This window comes from Grampus griseus, assembly GCF_964374135.1.
Source record: "Grampus griseus genome assembly, chromosome: 5".
Taxonomy (NCBI): domain Eukaryota; kingdom Metazoa; phylum Chordata; class Mammalia; order Artiodactyla; family Delphinidae; genus Grampus; species Grampus griseus.
The window spans coordinates 108,995,797-109,016,551 of record NC_138998.1 but is presented as its reverse complement, the minus strand read 5'-3'; the positions used below and the strand labels follow the sequence as shown (position 1 = coordinate 109,016,551).

The window sequence follows — 20,755 nt, the reverse complement described above, 5'->3', positions numbered from 1 at the left end:
GGGAGCACTGTATTTGCTTGTAAGTATGTACTGGCAGTATATGTTCATTGCCACATTCTCAATTCATGTCACAACTGGCCATTCATTTTTACGTTTGGCAGAATTTTTGCATACCTTATAGCCTAAGAAAGAGAATGAGAAATGTAAGTAATAGATATATTTGATGGAGAGATGTAATGTGTCAAAACCTCCACAGCTAGCAACAACCCAGAAAAGGCCAATAAACTCTGTAGCAACCATTACCATTGAGTGGATCAGTAAAGACCCTGTATTCTTGAGAAAGAAGTCTTTAGAGAAATAGATATAGAAAGAAAGAGGGTGGAGGTGGAGAGAGACAGACAGAGAAACACGCAATATGCAGATATGTAAAAGCACCAATATAATTTTCTTCTATTTAAAGATGTCAGGAATATCTCTCAAGTTAGGCAGCAGGACTTCAAGGTTTTTTGTGCTTTTTTCTTACTTAGAACTTTCTTTTTTAATGTGTACATTGACTGATAACATAATTAGTTGAGTTGGAAAATGCCAAATGAAAATGAAAAATCTAACACATGCTGCATATGAATGTCTTCTCAGGAAATTCTTGTAGATACTTTTTTCTGTCAAGCAGTGTATGTCAGAGAATTGTACCTAAAGAAAGAAGACTATCAAACAATGGCACCAAAAATAATCAAAATATGCTCAGTGGTACTCAAGAATTGCAGAGGAGGAAAGAAGAGCTTTATGTTAAAAATTTTTAAAAAGAAAAAACTAATCCCTTAGAGCACACACACACACACACAAATAAGAACTAATCACAAAGAAATCTCTATATTGCCTTCCCACAAATGTTCCTTACAAGGTAGTACATTATTTTACAAGTCACTATCAATCAAAAGTCACTTTTAGTAAGGTATGTCTGTGACTGACAAAGGTTTACCCCAGTGGACTCAGTTATTTGTATTTTTTTTCCTGAAAAAATAGCAAGATTTTTAAAATATTTGTTCTTGCATGTTTCAGAAAGCTCCAGAGTAAGTCAGAGGAATTGAGAGAGGTAGAAAACAGCTTGTTCTTCTTCCCAACCACATCAGATTAACCATTGAGCATAAGCTTTCAAAAGAGACTCTATGTTAGGGCTGCAGGACATCAAGAAGAAAGTGATGGTGTACATTGTCCATTATCTCTAATGTTCCATAATTGGTTCCAAAGCATGATACTCTCAAAGTGTTTTCCTCTGCCTCATGGTGGATTTGGCTGGTGATTGCTTTGCTGATCATGATTCTTGGACCTTGGATCTGCTGCTTGCCTGCAGTTTATTTGCCTTTTTCTAACTCTTTTCAAGAAGAAAAGAGGGATCACCCTGCAGGGATACCACTTCATGACTGGGATAGCAGTATTCAATTTTTGTATATAGTTTTAACTCTAACTTCTCTGGTTGGCAGAGTGAGCTGCTCCTCACAGATGCATCTCCCAGAATGTTTTAATGAGAAATGAGAGGAGAGAGAATTTATTCTCATTGACTTCTTTACTCCTAAGTAGCCTTTCCTGAACGTGGAGACTTAAATTTTATTTGTTGCCTCAATTGATGTATTTTAGCCAGTGAAGCAAAGTTTAGCAATTTTCTTTGTAATTAGTACTAGCCAACCCATACAAGGGTGTTAGTTTATCTTTTTTTTTTTTTTGCGGTACGCGGGCCTCTCACTGTTGTGGCCTCTCCCGTTGCACAGCACAGGCTCTGGACGCGCAGGCTCAGCGGCCACGGCTCACGGGCCCAGCCGCTATGCGGCATGTGGGATCTTCCCGGACCGGGGCACGAACCCGTGTCCTCTGCATCGGCAGGCGGACTCTCAACCACTGCGCCACCAGGGAAGCCCCAGTTTATCTTTTTGTTTTTTTAAATCAAAGTGATTTTCATCCATAACAACTTGGTGTATATATATATTCTCTTTTTCTCATCTCCATCAATGAAATAACAAAAAAGTTTTTAAATTCCTTGGACAAATGGAAATTTTAAATTTCAAATCTGTTGGCATCAACAAAGATGTTAAATATTGTCATTAAATTTTGTAGTTTGATATTTTTATTCTAGCACAAACTTAGTAGGAATGTTAAACAAAAAAATGATTTAATGTGTGGCTAATTTTTATTAGAAATAAGCAAGGTGATACATACGTTCAGCTTTTTTGAAAAAATCATTTAAAAAAATAAATTCATTTTTGTCTGTGCTGGGTCTTTATTTCCGTGCGCGGGCTTTCTCTAGTTGCAGTGAGCAGGGGCTACTCTTCATTGTGGTGCACAGGCTTCTCATTGTGGTAGCTTCTCTTGTTGCAGAGCATGGGGTCTAGGCGCGTGGGCTTCAGTAGTTGCAGCATGTGGGCTCAGTAGTTGTGGCTCACGGGCTCCAGAGCGCAGGCTCAGTAGTTGTGGCACAGTAGTTGTGGCTTAGTTACTCTGCCGCACGTGGGATCTTCCCGGACCAGGGATAGAACCCATGTCCCCTGCGTTGGCAGGAGGATTCTTAACCACTGTGCCACCAGGGAAATCCTTGAAAAATTCATTTTAATGGCAATTATTAGTCAAGATTCTTACCTACTTCAGAAAAATTTCTTGTGACATCTCTTTCAATTTGCTAGGCTAACATAATAGGACTAAGCTTACCTTCAGTCAGCTTTTGGATCTTTTACTTGGCCATCCTGGAACCCAAACGAGTTTTTAAGTATAGCACCACCTCCACATTAGTTTCCTGGATTTGCATGAATTGATGTGTCATTGCACCTATTTCTCAAACTGTGTTTTTTCCATTTTTGAAAAGTAGTGTTCTTGGCCAGCACTGTATGATATAGACTGATGATAGGACTCTCCATCCTCTGACTGCTGTATATGTAACATAGCTCTTAATTGGCAAAGTCTGCTTTTGACAATTGAAAACATAAGCATAACAGAGAGGATAATGATACACACAAATCAATTAAACTGATTTGAGCCTGCAATGTTGGTGCATCATTTAGTTTTGCAGATAGGTATCCTTAATCAGACAGTATAGGAGATATCTCCGGTCCCAGAGAACTTTTACTTAAATCACTGAACCTCAAATACACTTTAGCTTTACATTCATTTTAATAGTCAGAGGTGATGCTTGGATTTAAAGAGTACTAACATTCAGTTGTAATTTTCTCAGTAATTTTAAAGTGCTTTGTGGTCTTTGCTTTTGAACAGAGGAAAGAAATATATCAGAGCTGTCACAAATCTTTCATACCCTGATATCCTACTCCCCCTTCAATCCACAGATCTTTTATTAAATTCCACCATGCCTCTGCGGGAAATGTGAATAGTCATTGAAACTCGTTCTAAGCCAGGATTTGAAAGCTGATACACTGAAAAATGTACTCAGTGTATGTTAAATGAACACCAAACTCCCTGACAATGAGAGGACTAATATAAGACTATGACACAGTTAAATTTAGAAATAAGATTAAAAATAGTCCCTGGGTTTTCATTTCAAGGTCATTCACAGACACAATTCTCATAGTCCTGTGGAATTCCATCCTGGTTAGATTCCATTTCACATGTGGAGTAGTCTTTTGTCTTTTCAGCCTATTACGACTTTTGAAGAAATACAAGAAAGGTAACTAATATATATTAAGTATCCACTATATTACTGAGATTATGCACAATGCTTTCCTTTATATCCGATAATGATGATGATGGTGATGATGATGATATTACCTGATGTTTTTTGGACCTAAGTGTGCTAAGTATTGATAATATCCATTCTTACTCATACTTTTTCCCATCAAAAGACTGTGAATTTTGCAAATGAAGAAATTGATGTTTACAGAGGTTTCATAATTTGTTGAAAGTGGCTGCCACTTTTACTAAATGTAAAGTAAGATTTGGAACTCAAGTTTCTTTGTCTCCAAAGCCCATATTCTGAAAAAAATGTGAATGCAAAAGTTTGGGATTCAGACTGTCTTAATGTTTTTCATTCATGAATTGCTGATAATAATAATAATACCTACACCAGAGGATTGTTGCGAGAATACAATTAGTGAATACATATAAAGTTTTCATAATAATTGTACATGGCATATGGTAAATATTTAAGAAACATTAGCTGTTAATACTTCTGTTTAATAATAAAAATAATTATTAGGTTGTTATATTCCAAAAGACAGCAATCTTTTCTTCATATATCTTATTTTATTATTGTAATACAATAGAATACAAAACACTAAAAAAAGTATCTATAAACATTCTCCTTTCATTCTATCTTCCCAATACATTAAAATGGCAAAGTTTGAAATATTTATGCAAAGTATTATCTAATTAAATATTTCTGGGATCTATGACCTATTTTGTAAAATCAGCATGTCAAAGATAAGGATATTTCAAAGCCAACATTTACTAAAAGCTTTAATATTTGATCCTCAACCACTGTTTCATTTTCAAAATGTTCATCATCCTAGAGAAATGGGAAATTGAATATAAAGCATTGTGTGAAACTAACTTTGTTTTTGGTTGTTCCCACCACACAGATAATGTTCAAAGGTTCAGACACTGCTGTATTTTTGAAACAGCCCTAAAATCCTTTTCTTTCATATCCTTAATGGACTGGGAAAATTTTTCCTGTATTTGAGACTTAAGTTTGTTTCTGTTTATTAGTAATACATTATCTAGTGACAGCCAGTCAATAAGCATTTTGGCAGGATACCTGTCCTTAAAATGGCTAAGTTTTCAGCAGGGCCTTGATGAAACAACTTTGAAGGCTGAGATCATTCTCAGTTTAAGACAGTGATAACAGCATGTACGGTTATTCCCTTCTCCAGAAATTCGTTTCCCAGTGAGACAGATAGCTTGCCAAGAGCTCACCACTCTTGCTGAAGTGTTTTTGTAACTGGCATCACTCAACAAAATAGCAGTTTTACCCAAGCTTACAATTAGTAGAAGGCTTTTGAAGTACACTGAAACCATAGCAAGGAATACCAGCAGAAGCTGGCTCTTAAGAAGGCTTCTTTCACTCTTCTAGGCCAACAAAAATGGCCTTTTAATATTACTTTTTAGTCATGGTTGTGTTTCAGATGAGTTATTCAATCAATAATAGTTGCCTTTAAAACAGTTAGGTTGATGCTGTATGTACAGTGTGGAAATCATTAGTGCAGTTCACCAGCTGTTTCTGATCTTTGGCTGCCTGGTAGGATTTTCTTTTCTGATTTCCTCTTTACTTGGCTTCCTCAGGTGAGTCCATGTGACTAGTTCTGGCCAAAGGAGTCATGAACAGAAGCAACATGGGTCACTTCTGGGCCAAAACATTTAACTGACAGAGTGAGACTTTCATGAACTGTCTTTCCTGCTGTCACAGTGATTGGAAGCATTCCAGATAGTGGTTGCAACATCCATCAGTCTGGTCTCTGAAAGACAATGAAGAACAATACCCTCAAATGATCTGCACCAGATGTACAGAGTGAGCAAAACAATAAACATTTGTTATGTTAGCCACTGAGACATTTAGGGTTGTTTGTTACCACAGCATAACCAAGCCTATCCTGAGGGATTCATGCAATAAGAATTACAAACAAAAATTTGTGGCCATTCAAAGAGCAAACTGGAAGAGGCAAGCTGGCATTTTTAGCAAGTTACTTTTACAGTCTTTAATGACATACTTATACTTGTTGCAACAGGCAGTCAAATTTGTTTCATGGGAAGTTAGATCCTAAAACTGGAGCTGTGATTTCTGAAGTCAATACCGAATACCTAAGTAGTCATCATGAAGCAAATACTCACTATGAATTTTTGCAATATCTTAAACTTTATTTTAAATATACATGTGATTGTAACATGTATATGTATATATATATATCTGCTTAGAGTGAAGAACTAGAGTAATTGTCTCATAAATCAGTTATTACTTATGTTCATTCAAAATATTATTACTTTAGATCATTTTTCATGATAGGCTACATTGTAAAAATGTATTATATTCTCAAAGTGAAAAAACGAAACATAATAATTAGAGACAAATTTCTCATCTATGCAGTATTCTATTGCACAGGGGCACCAAACTTTGGTTGCTCTCCTTGCTTTGATCAGAAGTACTTGTCTCAAACTTCTTTATTTCCTGTAATAAGCCAATTGTATATCATCATTCATCACATATCTAAATCTTGCATGGATTATTTTGTATTTTTACTGTACACTACTTTCTAAGGGTAACAAATTGCCTATGTTTAGAACTCACTAGGAATATCAGTGCTTAAAAAAGTGTCTTAAATTTCCTTTTCTAAATGTTTTATAACATTAAAGTTAGTGGAAACATCAAAGTTCAGCCTATTAAAACTTCCCTGTTTTAATGTGTTTCAATCTTATTTTCTCTTTTTTTCAGTTTTTCCAGGTGTAACCACACCAGTAATTTTAGTCCATTCTATTATAGTATCACTTTTAATCCCCCATTATTTTCAGTATCCATCTTAGGTACTTCTCCAACATTGTGCTGTCACACATTCAAAACGTAAACAATGACCAGGTTTCAGAAACTGCATCTTACAATGATGCATGATTATGTTACACTGAGAATAAAGACCTAGATTGTTATTTCTAAAAGAACTCATAGGGCTTCCCTGGTGGCGGAGTGGTTGAGAGTCCGCCTGCCGATGCAGAGGACATGGGTTCGTGCCCCGGTCCGGGAAGATCCCACATGCCGCAGAGCGGCTAGGCCCGTGAGCCATGGCTGCTGAGCCTGTGCGTCCGGAGCCTGTGCTGCGCAACGGGAGAGGCCACAACAGTGAGAGGCCCGCGTACCGCAAAAAATAACTAAATAAATAAAAGAACTCATATTTGTTAATCTTACAGTTTTATAAGGCCTATTGATTTAAGCAGTATTTTCATAATAACCTAAACTGAACTTTCCCTCAGAAAATATTTTAAAAGTTTTTAATTGTCCTTTTTCATCCATGCAATAACATGCTATTTTTGTCTGCAAAATGGTATAAAAACAAATTTCCTGTATTAATGGATTTCAGAATATACTAAAGCTCATAACAAGGCACACTCTATGAAACAAACCATCTTTTGTTAAGAAATGAAATCACTCCATCTTGGATGATTCAAAATAAGGTGTGTGAAATTAATTTATTGAACAAGTAAAATTTGAAGTAAGGTACTGAAATTTAGTTCTTTCATGGAAGGGTAGACAGTGATTTCTTTCAGAATATGTGTCTGACTTTGATTAAAAGTCTTCTGTTATGCTGCACAGATGAAAGAACAAACTATATTTGTTTTAAATGATAGCACTGGATTCTGAAACTGAGCCCAGAAGATTAGATGCAGATTTTAAAGGATAGTACACATCTGTGCACTATTGCAGGTTCTTAAAACTCCACACCACAAGGTCAGATGAAAATACCAATGACCATTTGCTGTTCATTCTTTTGTGACAAAACAGATTGGCAATAGCTAATATTTCTACAATTTGCCCCTAGGCAAATTTAAAAGCATATGTTAACTTCAACACAAAAGCTATGTTGAAACATTGACTCATTTCTACTTTTGCCTGTTCATTAAAACACACACACGCACACACACACATCTACCCACCTTTATTATTTTTGAGTATACTTAAATAATCAGTGTGTATAAGAAATGGTACCCAATGTATACTCAGTTAGGATTTTGGAAAGTTGAAGCAACATAGTCCTAAATTACATACAACAAAAACTTTGTCATATGTTTTGAGTTGGATGAATTATCTTTTGTTTATATAGTATATGCCAAAAATAACAAAAAGAAGCAACTCAGGAAAGTCCAAGGTAATCAGCCATATATGACAACATTATCATGGATAATCTACAAATTAGAAAATTTATGTACAAGTAGTCATAAGTATAACTTTAATCCACCTGTTTTGAAATAATTTTGAGGCATCTTCTAATAAAAGCACAGGTACATGAAATATAAAACCATTAGTCCAAAATTAAAATATAAAGTTCAAATTATAAAGATGAGGATGGGGTAATTAAACAGAAGACAACCTCTGTTAACTAACCTCCATTTAATACCTTACCCAAATAAAAAGCCTTGTGTATCAATGAAAAGATTAACAAACAAATTAATATTTATGTGCTTTCAGTTTAAAGAATATGTTTATATGTATGTAATTTTTAATAATTTCCATATTTTTCAGAAATTTTAGATAAACAACCAATTAGATCCCAATTGTGTAAGGATAACAAGGTAGCTAGTGAATTAAGAAACAATTAGAGAGGAAAATAGTAGCAGCTGGGCATAAATCATAGTTCCAAGCAGAAGTGGATTTGCCATGTAGCTAATAAAGGTTAAGCTTCAAGGCTCTGAACTTACACGAGCCCCTTCCATATCCCTGCACTTAATTTTTTTTTTTTTTTTTTTTTTTTTGGCGGTACGTGGGGCTCTCACTGTTGTGGCCTCTCCCGATGCGGAGCACAGGCTCCGGACACCCAGGCTCAACGGCCATGGCTCATGGGCCCAGCTGCTCCGCGGCATGTGGGATTTTCCCAGACCGGGGCACGAACCCGTGTCCCCTGCATCGGCAGGCGGACTCTCAACCACTGCGCCACCAGGGAAGCCCCCTGCACTTAATTTTGTGTTCATAATTTTGAATTCTCTTTTCTTAGGGCTACCAAAATTATATAGACCTGTGGCCACATAAATCTTGGTTCCTGGCTCCAAGTTTCTTGTCAGTTAGGGAAAAATGTAGTTGATCATACAATGCTCAGTGTTTAATAATAGGGAATTTGCCAGTTCATCAGGAATAATAGACATTTTTTTCCAGTTGATATGCTCATAGAGAAATTTACTATTAAATATATTGAAAAAATAAGTCCCTTGGCAATGATGTTACAATATGGCAATATATCACAGAAAAATGAAGTGTTATTCTACATACAGTGTTCCTTTATATAAGCAGCAAAGACATGCTATTAAAGCACATTTCACACACTGGTTTTTTGTTTTCAGGATGGCACAAAGGGGTCCTGGAGTCAAGTTTGCTGGGAAAGTTTGTTATGGGACGGAGGGTGGAGAAGAATAATAGCAGCCTCAAGGGGAGGAGAGAGAGAATAGAATAGAAAGAAGATGAACTAAAAGAACAAGCATATCATGTACAGAAAGGCTATTATCCAGCTACAGTAGAATAGAATGATGAACCGTCTCGTGAAACCACAAAATTCAATGACTTGTGTAGAATTTTCCATTGCCACCATGTATAAAATGAAAGCAATAAAATCAAAGCATTATTAGTAATGAAGAAACTGTATTTTCAATGCCACTAACTGAAAAGATGATATAAAGGTAATTGGTCATGAGAATGTTTAGCATTAGTAATGGATTTTAAAAATTGCTTTACCATAATTAAATTACAAAAGTCACTGTTTCATTGCAGGGCGTTGCAATATACCATATTAAAGAAAACAATAACTGTTTCAAACACAGTATGGATATTATTTCCCAACAATAAGCATTGAAATTAGGACTTGTTCATTGCTATATTACTGGCATATTGAAGGTGCCTGACATATACCAGATTCTCAGTAAATATTTTTTAATAAGTTAAAAATTCACATGAAACACTTATGAAACTCTAGAATTTTAAAGTATTATTTTAAGAAAGGCATAATATAGGTATTAATATACTTACTGTATACAGTAATTATGAAAAAGGACTCATTGTACAATAAACTATATACACATACTAAAATTCACAACTTTACATTATGAATTTAATATATTGCAAACTATTAGCTAATCATTGTAAACATAAATTACACTCTGCAACCAATAATTTGCTTAGGGAATGCTGGGAGTGAAAGGTGATTTCGATTATTTATATCACTTTAAAAAACTATCTAGGGAAATTTATAATCTGCCTTCATTTTCTCATGTAGCAAATAGAAATACTTAGAATTATTCACTAGACTGTAGAAAAGCAGTAAAATTTTGTGGTTTTTTGTGGTACGCGGGCCTCTCACTGTTGTGGGCTCTCCCGCCGCGGAGCACAGGCTCCGGACGCGCAGGCTCAGCGGCCATGGCTCAGGGGCCCAGCCACTCCGCGGCACGTGGGATCCTCCCAGACCGGGGCACAAACCCGCGTCCCCTGTATCGGCAGGCGGACCTTCAACCACTGCGCCACCAGGGAAGCCCTGGATAATTTTTATAGAATTAACAATTGAGCAATGTATTGATAATATTTAAGAGCTTCATCAAAGGCTTTAGTTGGGAGACTCTGAAGAAATCTTTCTTAATGAGTTTAACTTTATTTTTCTTTGTACCTTTGTACTCCTAAAGAATAGCCTTGAAGGCTAAAAGAACTCAAAAAAAGAACTAAAACTACTTCCTCAGAAGTGTGTTTAGAAAGAAGAAATATAATGGCACATACTCTTCAATCCTGGCAATAATTAGTGTTTATATGTGTATTATATAGTATTGTTTATTTAACTACTCCCCGACAGAGTCAGTTTCTTATCATCTATTCTCTACTTGAGTCTTTGTCTAGTGCCAGCAGCTTGGGACTCTGCCATATACATTATGAAATAAATTAAAGGTAGGGTTATTTAGATTGTTTTGAATGAAAAATGCAGAAACTCAGAGACTTTTAGTTAAGATAATTATTTCCTATTTAAGTTTTTATACAATAAAAATATACTTTTCCATCTACCCTTTTTTCCCTTCAGGCTAGAGATAACCTCTCGATGATACACCAAGAAAGAGAGAAAAAAAATGGTGTATTTCTCACTGGTATGTCCCTTTTACTGATTAAAACAATATGTCAATATGTGTGTCTGAGTGGTAAAAACACATTAATAAATTACTACCTGAGTCAGCCATTTGGACCTTTGCATTTAGTTACGCCATTACTGAATTTACAGTTTGCCAAAATAACTCCTATGTGTACATCAGTTAATTTACTATAATTTTATAATTTTGAGTTATGGAGTATCATATGATCTTTAAGTTATGTAAGTAGAATGTACCTATTTTTGAGTAACTAATAATTAAAACTTTGGAACATATTTTAAGATGAAAATTCTAATCCCCTTTATTTTAAGAAATATTACAGATGTTTAGATACAAGAATATTGCAATAACAAGAGGATTTGTGATATTTGATATAAAATATTTCCGGTTTAAAACAGAGACAGAAGTAGAGGTGTATCATCCTATCCATTATTTGGGACAGAATTGTTAAAAATCTTACAGGGCAGGATTGGGCTCTTAAAGAGAATTATCAGCTAAAGTAAAGTGCTACTTAGGTACAAGGAAAAGGGCACAAAAACACAAGAGCAAGTATACATAGGGCAGGTAGCACACATGTTAGAAATAATCTAGGGGCTAAAAGTAGGCACTTTCCTGAAGCAGATACAGAATTAATCAAAAGATTGACGTCTAATTACAGGAAAGTCCTGGGCTAACAAATATAGAGGGCTAAGAAAATCAACATTTAATCTGAAAGGGTTAAACCTGGCCATGATTATCTTGAAATTGAAATGGAAATGTTCCTTTCTGGCTGTAATGAATCAGCTTAAAATTCTGAAGTTGTTCAGGACCAAGGACAAATGCAATTCAATACAGCCTCATAGATTTTCTCATCCCACTTGTCTGAGAATCATATATAGTCATATAGCTGGAAATGACTTTAGAAATTATCCATCCCAACTCCTTTACTTTACAGGTAAGAAAACTGAGGCACAGAGTCATTACTAACTTATCCAGTCACCCTGTTAGAAAGGGGTAAGGTTCAGTTTAGAACCTAAGTTTGCTTATACCTGGTGCAGTATTCTCTGAGACATACAAATATATAAACTTACATGCACAGAAGATTTTGGCTGTTTTTATATTAAGAAGTTAATTTATATTTAACTTTTGTGTATGTATTTCTAAGGGTGTGTTTGTAGAGGTTAATAGTCTAAATGAACAGAAAAACCTTTTTCTAAATAGCCCAGATTGTCTCAGACTAAAATGTACCCTTCCTAGTTTTGGTATGTTTATTTGGAAATGGCCAGAAGGAAGCTGACCAAATTTAAAATATCTCCTCAGATCTTTTTTTCCTTTGTTTAGCAATGTTTAAAGAAATTTTTAAAATATATTCTAAATAGTCACTTGCTATTTTAATCTCTTTATTCTTCAATTTTCCAGTCTAGTATCTGAGAACTCTTCTATATTTGTCTTTTTTTTTTTACGTTGGTCTGTGTTTTTGTATTGTCATTAATTTAAAAATGTAAATAGTTTTGCTAAATTGGTTTGTTTTTTTATTTGAAGGTTTGGTCAAGAAGAATTTGAAATTATAAAAAGTATACTATTGTTGAGATTTTATGAGAAAGCATCAATTAAGGGAAAAGTTGTATTATTGTTAGAGAATATTTTGTCTACTTTAGGCAGAGAGACTAAGAGGAACTAAAGCAAAGGCTAAGTTCAACTAATAGTATAAGATCCAGAGGCTTATTTTATGACCTATATAGTCACTGAAATAATAAGCTAAATTAGAAAATGGAAAGATGAATCCTAATTTGGGAACAGTATTTTTTTAAAAAAACAAAACCTTGTGAATAAGGAATATTACAACCTCTTGATATAGTGGAAAGATAATGAATTTTGGAGTCTGAATGCAGATGTTAGCTTGACTCTCTCTACATAATGTTGGGAAATTTTCTTAGCCTCCTATCAATCCCAGTTTCTCTCTTTGAAAAATAAGAATATGCTTTTGGATAGCATTAAATCACACAAGTAGACATATTCATCCTCCCTGATGAGGATTCTAAATAGCTGAAATGTAAATATCTGTCCTTGTCTCCATTCCTCCTCCTAGAGCCAGCTATCAACACTCAGGCCAATCCTTTAAGGTCTTTGGCTTTGATCCAATTTGCCATGAACTCTGGTGCAAGGTTCCAGAGAATTTATAAAGATATGGTATCCAGAGTTCCCTTTCACCAGTCTGTCTAGCTCTTGGAGTTTGTGATAAACTCCCAGAGCCAGGTTACTAACTCTTATTTTAGACATAGTGTTCTCCAGAAAGGAATCTGGGAGAATCTTAGGGATTTTAGATCTAATCTGGGACTAAATGTTGTCCAAAAACTTCTGCCTATTTCTGTGTGGATCTCTAGGTTATTTTATCCTTCAGCACCTGCTACCTCATCCTACTTTTCTGTGGGGTTTTTGGAAGGAAGTTGACTGTTGAAATTTGCCTGGCTATTGAAAAAGAAGTTTTCTTTCATTTTGCACTGGGTATACCATTTCTAATTTGGACTAAGCTGTTTCTACATGTCAAACTACCACACTTTAACCTAATCTAAAGTAAAGGGACCCCATGTGGAGATCACAGACATATTTTTCCATAGATTATAATAAAGTTAAACATAAAAAATAAACAAAATTTTTAAAACACCCTCCCTTTTCTTAATGTATATGGTCTGGGAAAAATCAAGCAACAACATTAATAAGAAGGAGATAGGAGAATTTGGTTTTGCTGTGTTTCTTTTAAAACTTTATTCAGATTTTGGCAGGACCAGTTGACCATTTGTGCTCAGGTAGGTTTGTCTGTGAGAGGGTATTCTTCACAAGTGGGGTTGCATAAAAAGATGAGACTTGGGCTTCCCTGGTGGTGCAGTGTTTTGAGAGTCCGCCTGCCGTTGCAGGGGACACGGGTTCGTGCCCCGGTCTGGGAAGCTCCCACATGCCGCGCAACGGCTAGGCCCATGAGCCATGGCCACTGAGCCTGCGCGTCCAGAGCCTGTGCTCCACAATGGGAGAGGCCACAACAGTGAGAGGCCCGCATACTGCAAAAAAAAAAAAAAAAAAAAGATGAGACTTGAATTTACACTTCAACTTCAAAGTCTAAATGTTAGTTTATGTTATATTTTCTAACCTGCTCAGGGTGAATTTATGTGTGCAAGTGCAATGGAGCTTGGCTCCCTAACGTCAAAAAACGTTCAGTTTTACTTTCTTGTGAAATGTACACATGAAACATATTTCCATTTATTCATTCCACTAGTAGTCTGTGATGTAAAGTTACATATTTTAGCAAAGAAACAAATTACTTTCTGAAATCTTAATTAGAAGCTAATACTTGAATTTGATCACTGTCTTTACATCTCTACAGTCCTACCACAACACTCAAACATGTATACATTAAATCCAAGGAAAATTGTGAAAACATCTACCATTCGAGTTAAAGAAAAGCAAAAGGAAACTATTTTAAAAATCTGTACTTTAGGACTTCCCTGGTGGCGCAGTTGTTAAGAATCTGCCTGCTGATGCAGGGGACACGGGTTTGAGCCCTGGTTTGGGAGGATCCCACATGCTGTGGAGCAACTAAGCCCATGTGCCACAACTACTGAGCCTGCACCCTAGAGCCTGCAAGCCACAACTACTGAGCCCATGTGCCACAACTGCTGAAGCCCACGCGCCTAGAGCCCGTGCTCCACAACAAGAGAAGCACCACAATGAGAAGCCCGTGCACCACAACAAAGAGTAGCCCCCGCTCGCTGCAACTAGAGAAAGTCCGCATGCAGCAATGAAGACCCAACGCAGCCAAAAGTAAATAAATTAAAAAATTAAATTAATTTTTAAAAAGTGTATACTTTAGCACAAAGAAGAGGAAAAGCTATAATATTTAATTTTTGCTTCTGTGTACCTTGCTGTCATATCAGTTATTATCTTGAGACAATTTGGGACAAAAATCTGTGTGATTTCCTTTGCTTGCAGATTGCATACCTACATAATCGCATTAACATTTCCCTGTAGGTCTCAGTTTGCTTCTTGAACTTCAGAGCTGTAATTGTTGAAAAGGGTTTTTTATTTTTTCTTATATTCAGCCAAAATCTGCTTCCTGGAATCTCTACCGATTAGTACTCCTGAAAGTTCCTGGGTTCTGGGAGTCAGTAAGACTGGGGTCACATTACATCATCTCTGGCAATATATGAGACTTACCTGATAGTTTTGAACCTTAGTTTCCTTATCTGTAAAATGGGAGTAGCAGCATACACATAGCGTTTGAGTGTGGAATATAATAAGAGCTTTCTACTTATCAGTTTATCCTGCCTACTCCTTTCTCCCCCTTCCTCAAGAAGGATCTTGTATCACTGAAGAGACAAGATGGGAATGGTTGAAACACTTAATGAACAATATGTCAGTATGTAATTAAGCATTAAATCACTACTGTGTCTAAATATACATGTGATTTGTGGTACACATTTAATATGCATAATGTGAATTTAAATTAGAACTCAATATTTTTCAAAAACATTATAATAATTTTCGCCTACAATACTTGCATGTCCTTCTGTTTTCTCTTTCTCTGTTTATGGCCATCTCTGTTAACTGCTTCTCCCACTTTCTCATGCCCATATCCAATCAGCTACCAAATCCTATTGATTCTATTCTTGTGTTGTTGCACATTTGACCCCATATATTTTTTTCCCACTTCCTGCTCTAGCCCTGGCCCTCCTTAACTTTTGCCTGTACCATCATATTTCATTCCCAACCGGTCTACTTGGTCCAGTTATTTCCTTCTTCAATTCATTCAATAGATTCCAGCTGGTTTAATCTTCCCGAGCAGAGCTCTGATCAAGAAATTTCCTTGTTCAAATATTCTCAATTTCATACTTCTTGGAAAATGAAGTTCAAGCACCTTTTTTTGGAAATTAAGACTGTATATGACCAAACTTCACCTTGACTTACTCCTGTCTTACTCCTCACTACCCTGCTTGACAAACCCTAAAGGCTTGCCAAATTTTATACTTGCTGTTTTCCTTTTGCACTTTCCAACTCTTGTCTTTGAATAGTGCTTAACTTTAGTCTTGAATTATCCTTCCCTCTTTCCAGAATGTTTACCATCTTTAGTTGCTTACAACAGATACTACCTATGTCTCTCTCTTATTTGTGCTCCAACAGTTCATTGTGGCCATTTTAAAACGCTCGTATTATTTTGCCCTGTTAACATGAACATGTTTAATCTCCTCATCTGTATTATAAACTGCCTGAAAGCTGTCTTTACATCCAGCTCCTTAGCTAGCAAAGTTTTTAACTTTTAGATACAGAATATTTCTTTTGAAGACTCAATAGTTCACTGTGAGTTGGAACGGCAGAGTTTGTTTCATATAGGAGGACAGTCTTTGAATTTGGGCAGAAGAGAATTTACGAAAAGACTTTTCATGACAGAAGTTTGTAAAATAGAAGACAATCACCGAGTAAAGATTTGTGTTGAGGGTAGAGTTGGAAGTACTTCCAAGTAATTATAAAGATGTCTCATTGTAGAAATCTCAAAAAAAGACAGAAGAGTTTTAAAAGGTATAGGATGGGAAAGTAGAAAGAACATTACGTCAGGAGGCAGGAGACTAGTCACAGTTTTACTTCTGATAGTTATGAGAATTTTATAGACCTCAGTTACCATTGTGTGAAATTAACAGAAAAGATTCAGTGGTTTCTAATCTTTTCTAGCTTTAAAATTCTATACCTATAAAGAAATAATGGCTACTCTTATGTTTTTGAGCAATTAGTGGCATATAAAAGCTGTACTTAAGGAAGATAGGAAAAAGATCAAAGAGGTTTAAAAAAACTTTATAAATACAAAATTTTACCTAGTTTATTATTTTATATAAGTAAAAATAGTTAATAATTTTTGTAGAAATCTGTAGTTATATAGAGTTAAGGTTAGTGTATGTATATCCTCATATTGTCACTTTATCATTTACTATTTGAATGTTTGAAAATCAATAGAATAGAACCACAATAGTCTGGAGGGATTACAACTGTTATCCAGGCCCACACTCAAACCATCCCAGACAAATGAGATTCTATCTTTGATTTTAAATACCTCAAGGCAAATGGCAGTCTTTTCCTAGCTCAAATAGATCCAATTACCTCTAATGACCCTGTTACAGTTTATTGAGTGTCTGTGATACAGGTGCTTTTGCTGAAGCCTAAAGTAAAATTTTACAACCTTTTGTGAAATCTCCTGGGCAAAATGAATAAAAATTACTGAGACTTTTTTTCTACAAAAAGTATTTTTTCATCTGAATATTTATTGAGCACCTACTGTGTGAAAGAGGATGTGGTAGGCCCAACACAGAAGATAAAGATGAATAAGATAGCCTTTGATCTCAGGGAGATTATACTTTGCTAAGATACAACAAACATGTGAAATAGATTGAACTTCTGAAGGGCTGACGCATGGCAGGTATTCAATAAATGACTGGTTTTTGTTTTGTTTTGTTTTTTTACGGTACGCGGGCCTCTCACTGTTGTGGCCTCTCCCGTTGCTGAGCACAGGCTCGGTGGCCATGGCTCACGGGCCTAGCCACTCCGCGGCATGTGGGATCTTCCTGGGGCACGAACCCGTGTCCCTTGCATTGGCAGGCGGACTCTCAACCACTGCGCCACCAGGGAAGCCCAATATATAACTGTTGACAAACCAAATAAGGTAGAGGTTAAAATATGTTATGTACTACCAGAGAGATACAAAAAGCAATGGGAACTCAATATCTTAGGGTTACCAGAAAAAGTTTCTCAGGACAGTCGTATTTGGGCCTTGAAATTAAGTTCTTAATATGAGTAAATGTTGGAAGGTCAGCAGGGTTTTGAATAATAGGAGAGAAAAATCCCAGAAAAAATTTAAAAGGCAGGTTAGCCTAGAGTAAAATTTGAAAACAAGGAATGGCCTAATTTGGCTGTATTATAAGGGAATATTGGAGAATAAAGTTAGAATGGTAAATGGCTAAAAAGATCTTCATTCTGTGGGCAACTTGGGAGTTATCAAGTATTTTTAAGTAAGGAAGTATTACATGAGATCTTTGCTTTCTCTTTTAGCCACTATACTTTAATATGACTATAGTGATTTTTAAATTGCACCTTCAATGCTTAGAAGTGCATGTACTGAAAATACAAAACAAAAAATCACGTATCAGCCTTTTTATTTCTCACCACTCTGGGCAGCAGTGTCAAGAATCAAATGGATTGTTGGTTGAAGTTCTCATTGAGCCCTAGAAGGGGGTGTCAGGGAAGTAGCCGTATGTGGTGACGATTATGGACTTCACATTCCAGTGCATATGAATTTTTATTAACATTAGATTTACTATCATTATAAAATAAAGCAGGCCTAAATAACATAATTTTATAATCGAACATCATAAAATCATATTTTAAAAGTATATTTCCCTAACATAACAAAAATGCTAGATTTCTATTATTGGGTGCTTCTTGCCCTAAAATTATGCCAGAAAAAAATTATTTTGTTATGCCCAATCATCAAGAGGGAAAGGTATGTTTTTCAGACAATGTCATCATTAAATAACTTAATTTTTCAAGTGATGCTGGATGTTATATTCATTTGGTTCTGGGAGATATAATCTAAATGCATCCCTATGTTAACAATCCGATTACATGTTAAATGTGTGTTTAACCTCAATGCTTACTATAAACTGACAAATTCTAGCTAAACTTTCAACTTTAAATTCTTATTATAAGTGGATCATTTCACCTTACTGATCAAGAGTTTTTTCCTCAAGGTGTGCACATATATTTTCCAAATTTAAAGTAATGAACATCTATTGTAAAATATTATGGAAATATTATGGAATATCTTCATTCTCCCTATCATTGAATTATACACTCAAACCCTTTGCCAGGTAACATTTTCTTATCTTCTACTAGGGTAGGTGGAGTATATTTTCCAACCACGTAGATGTTGGGCTTGGTCATGTGACCTGCTTTAGCCAATGGAATATGAGCAACCATATTACAGGAAGAGTGGTTTTGAATGTAGCAGTGTGGGTAAGCATGTGTTCTTGAGCTTCTGCTGTCCACCGTGAGAGGACTATGCCCTGATTAGTCTCTGGTTCTAGAGGGATGAAGACAGGTGGAGCAGAGTTGAACCTGATCTTCTGGAGTCCAATCCAGACTAACCGAGCCCTGGTAAGCCCAGCTGAAATATGCAGATCTGCAGCCAACCCATAGTTTGATGAGTGAGAAAAAAATTGTTTGTTTTTATAAGCCACTGAGACTTTGCGGTTGTTTATTATTCTTATTCAGCATAATTGTAGCTGTCATTGACTAGTACATGTATTACTTTATAATATTTTGATAGTTATGTTTCCCAAATAATGGTAAGAAATAAATGGAGTGTTAAGACCATGAGATTTATTGTAATAAATTAAATGTTAAATAAATGTCTCAATATAAATAGGTCTCAGTGATGGTAATAAAATTTTGGTTACTAAAAATATCATCTTCTCTGGAAACCACTTTTAGTCTCATGAGGCCCACAAGAAAGTTCAAACTGAAAAGGGGATCAGGCTACACAGTTTTCATATAGGAGAGATGAAAATCATTTGAAAGTACTACTCCTCAAACTACATTTTATAAAGTTTCCCTTTTTATCTTAAAGCACAGCATTAAAAAATTGCTTATCTCATTAGATCATTTGTCAGCTGCACATTGTCATCTCTTTATAATTTAGTTATTAGGGACCGTGATGCAGGGCATGAATTACCTTTGTTCTAATGGAGACTTGCTTAGAATCAGTGGCCAAAATATGTAAATTATACACAAAAGTTTTGTAACCTTAAAACTATGTACAAATGTTTGACAGGAAAAAGTTCCAATGTCATATGAGGATATGCTTATGAATCATAGACCCAGTTAAATAAATTCCTCAATTTTAATGGATGGCCTACACCATTCAAATAAGCTCATCTAAAAATTTTTAGCACGAATACATATATATGAAAAAATATGTATTTATAAAGTTGTGTAATTATTGAGTGAATATTTCCATTTCAGAGACATCTTGTCAAAAGCCAAGAACTATGAGTAAGTGGATGAAAATACTTTGCTTCGTAAACAAGTTGGCCTATTTTATTTGGCCTACTTTTTTAGGAAGGCAATTTCCTTTTACAACAATTGTTGAACAATTAAAATATTTCACAATAAGATGGAAAAAATAGGGATATTAAGACCATTTCCTTTCAATGAGACTAAAACCATTTTTTTACATATTTGTCTATCAATGCATAATAGACCTATCAAGTAGATGCTTTATTATGCATCTCTAATTCACATTTCTCAATTTTAGGAAGAATATATTTTTGAAAATGATATGTAGGAATGAAAGATTTTTGTTTGATAAGATTTCCACATTAAAGTTTGGTATAATGTAGAACTGATTTAATAAAAGCTATATTTAGTTAGTTGGTTAATTCTTAGATGGAAAAAGAAATAATTATAGCTAGACATTTCACTTTTTAAAGCATATAGAGTTTTTATTTTGAATATCATAATTACTTTGTTGGGGTTTTTTTTCAGGATCATAATAAGTTACCTCTATCCATCCTCCAATTAAGCACAGATATTTACTTAATTTTGGAATTGGTTACACATATTTTTAAAAAGTAAAGCTCTCAGCATCTAAAACAACATAATTAGGGACAAGAAAGATAAACTCAACTAATGAACATAGTGTTGAGAATAGAATTTTGAAAAATTAAATGATCTCTTGCTTTGCATGTCAGTGAAAACCTTTTGTTATTTTCTGGCAGGTATCTGGATAGACAGACGCTTTCCCATGTATTGACAGAACTGTGCAAAGCCCAATTAGTTCTTCAGCTTTACCAACATCTGTTCTTTCCTGAGAAGTAATTCCAAACAATTCCTAAGCAAGCAGAAAGTTATTCATGTTATAAAAAGTTTAAGAATACTTTATCTTAGTTTTATTTTTTATTTTTTTAAATTAATTAATTAATTTTTGCCTGTGTTGGGT

At 35.2% G+C, this 20,755-nt stretch overlaps 1 long non-coding RNA gene across 2 annotated transcripts in view; it reads left to right on the top strand.

Moving 5' to 3' along the window:
• Positions 1–3,487: 3,487 nt before the first annotated feature.
• The window catches only part of LOC309823052, a 206,260-nt gene continuing 188,992 nt past the window's right edge, over positions 3,488–20,755 (top strand). For both annotated transcript variants that reach the window (XR_014296803.1, XR_014296804.1), the window contains exons 1-2: positions 3,488–3,604; positions 5,215–5,440. This is a non-coding gene — a long non-coding RNA (uncharacterized lncRNA). The remainder of the gene's footprint in view (positions 3,605–5,214; positions 5,441–20,755) is intronic.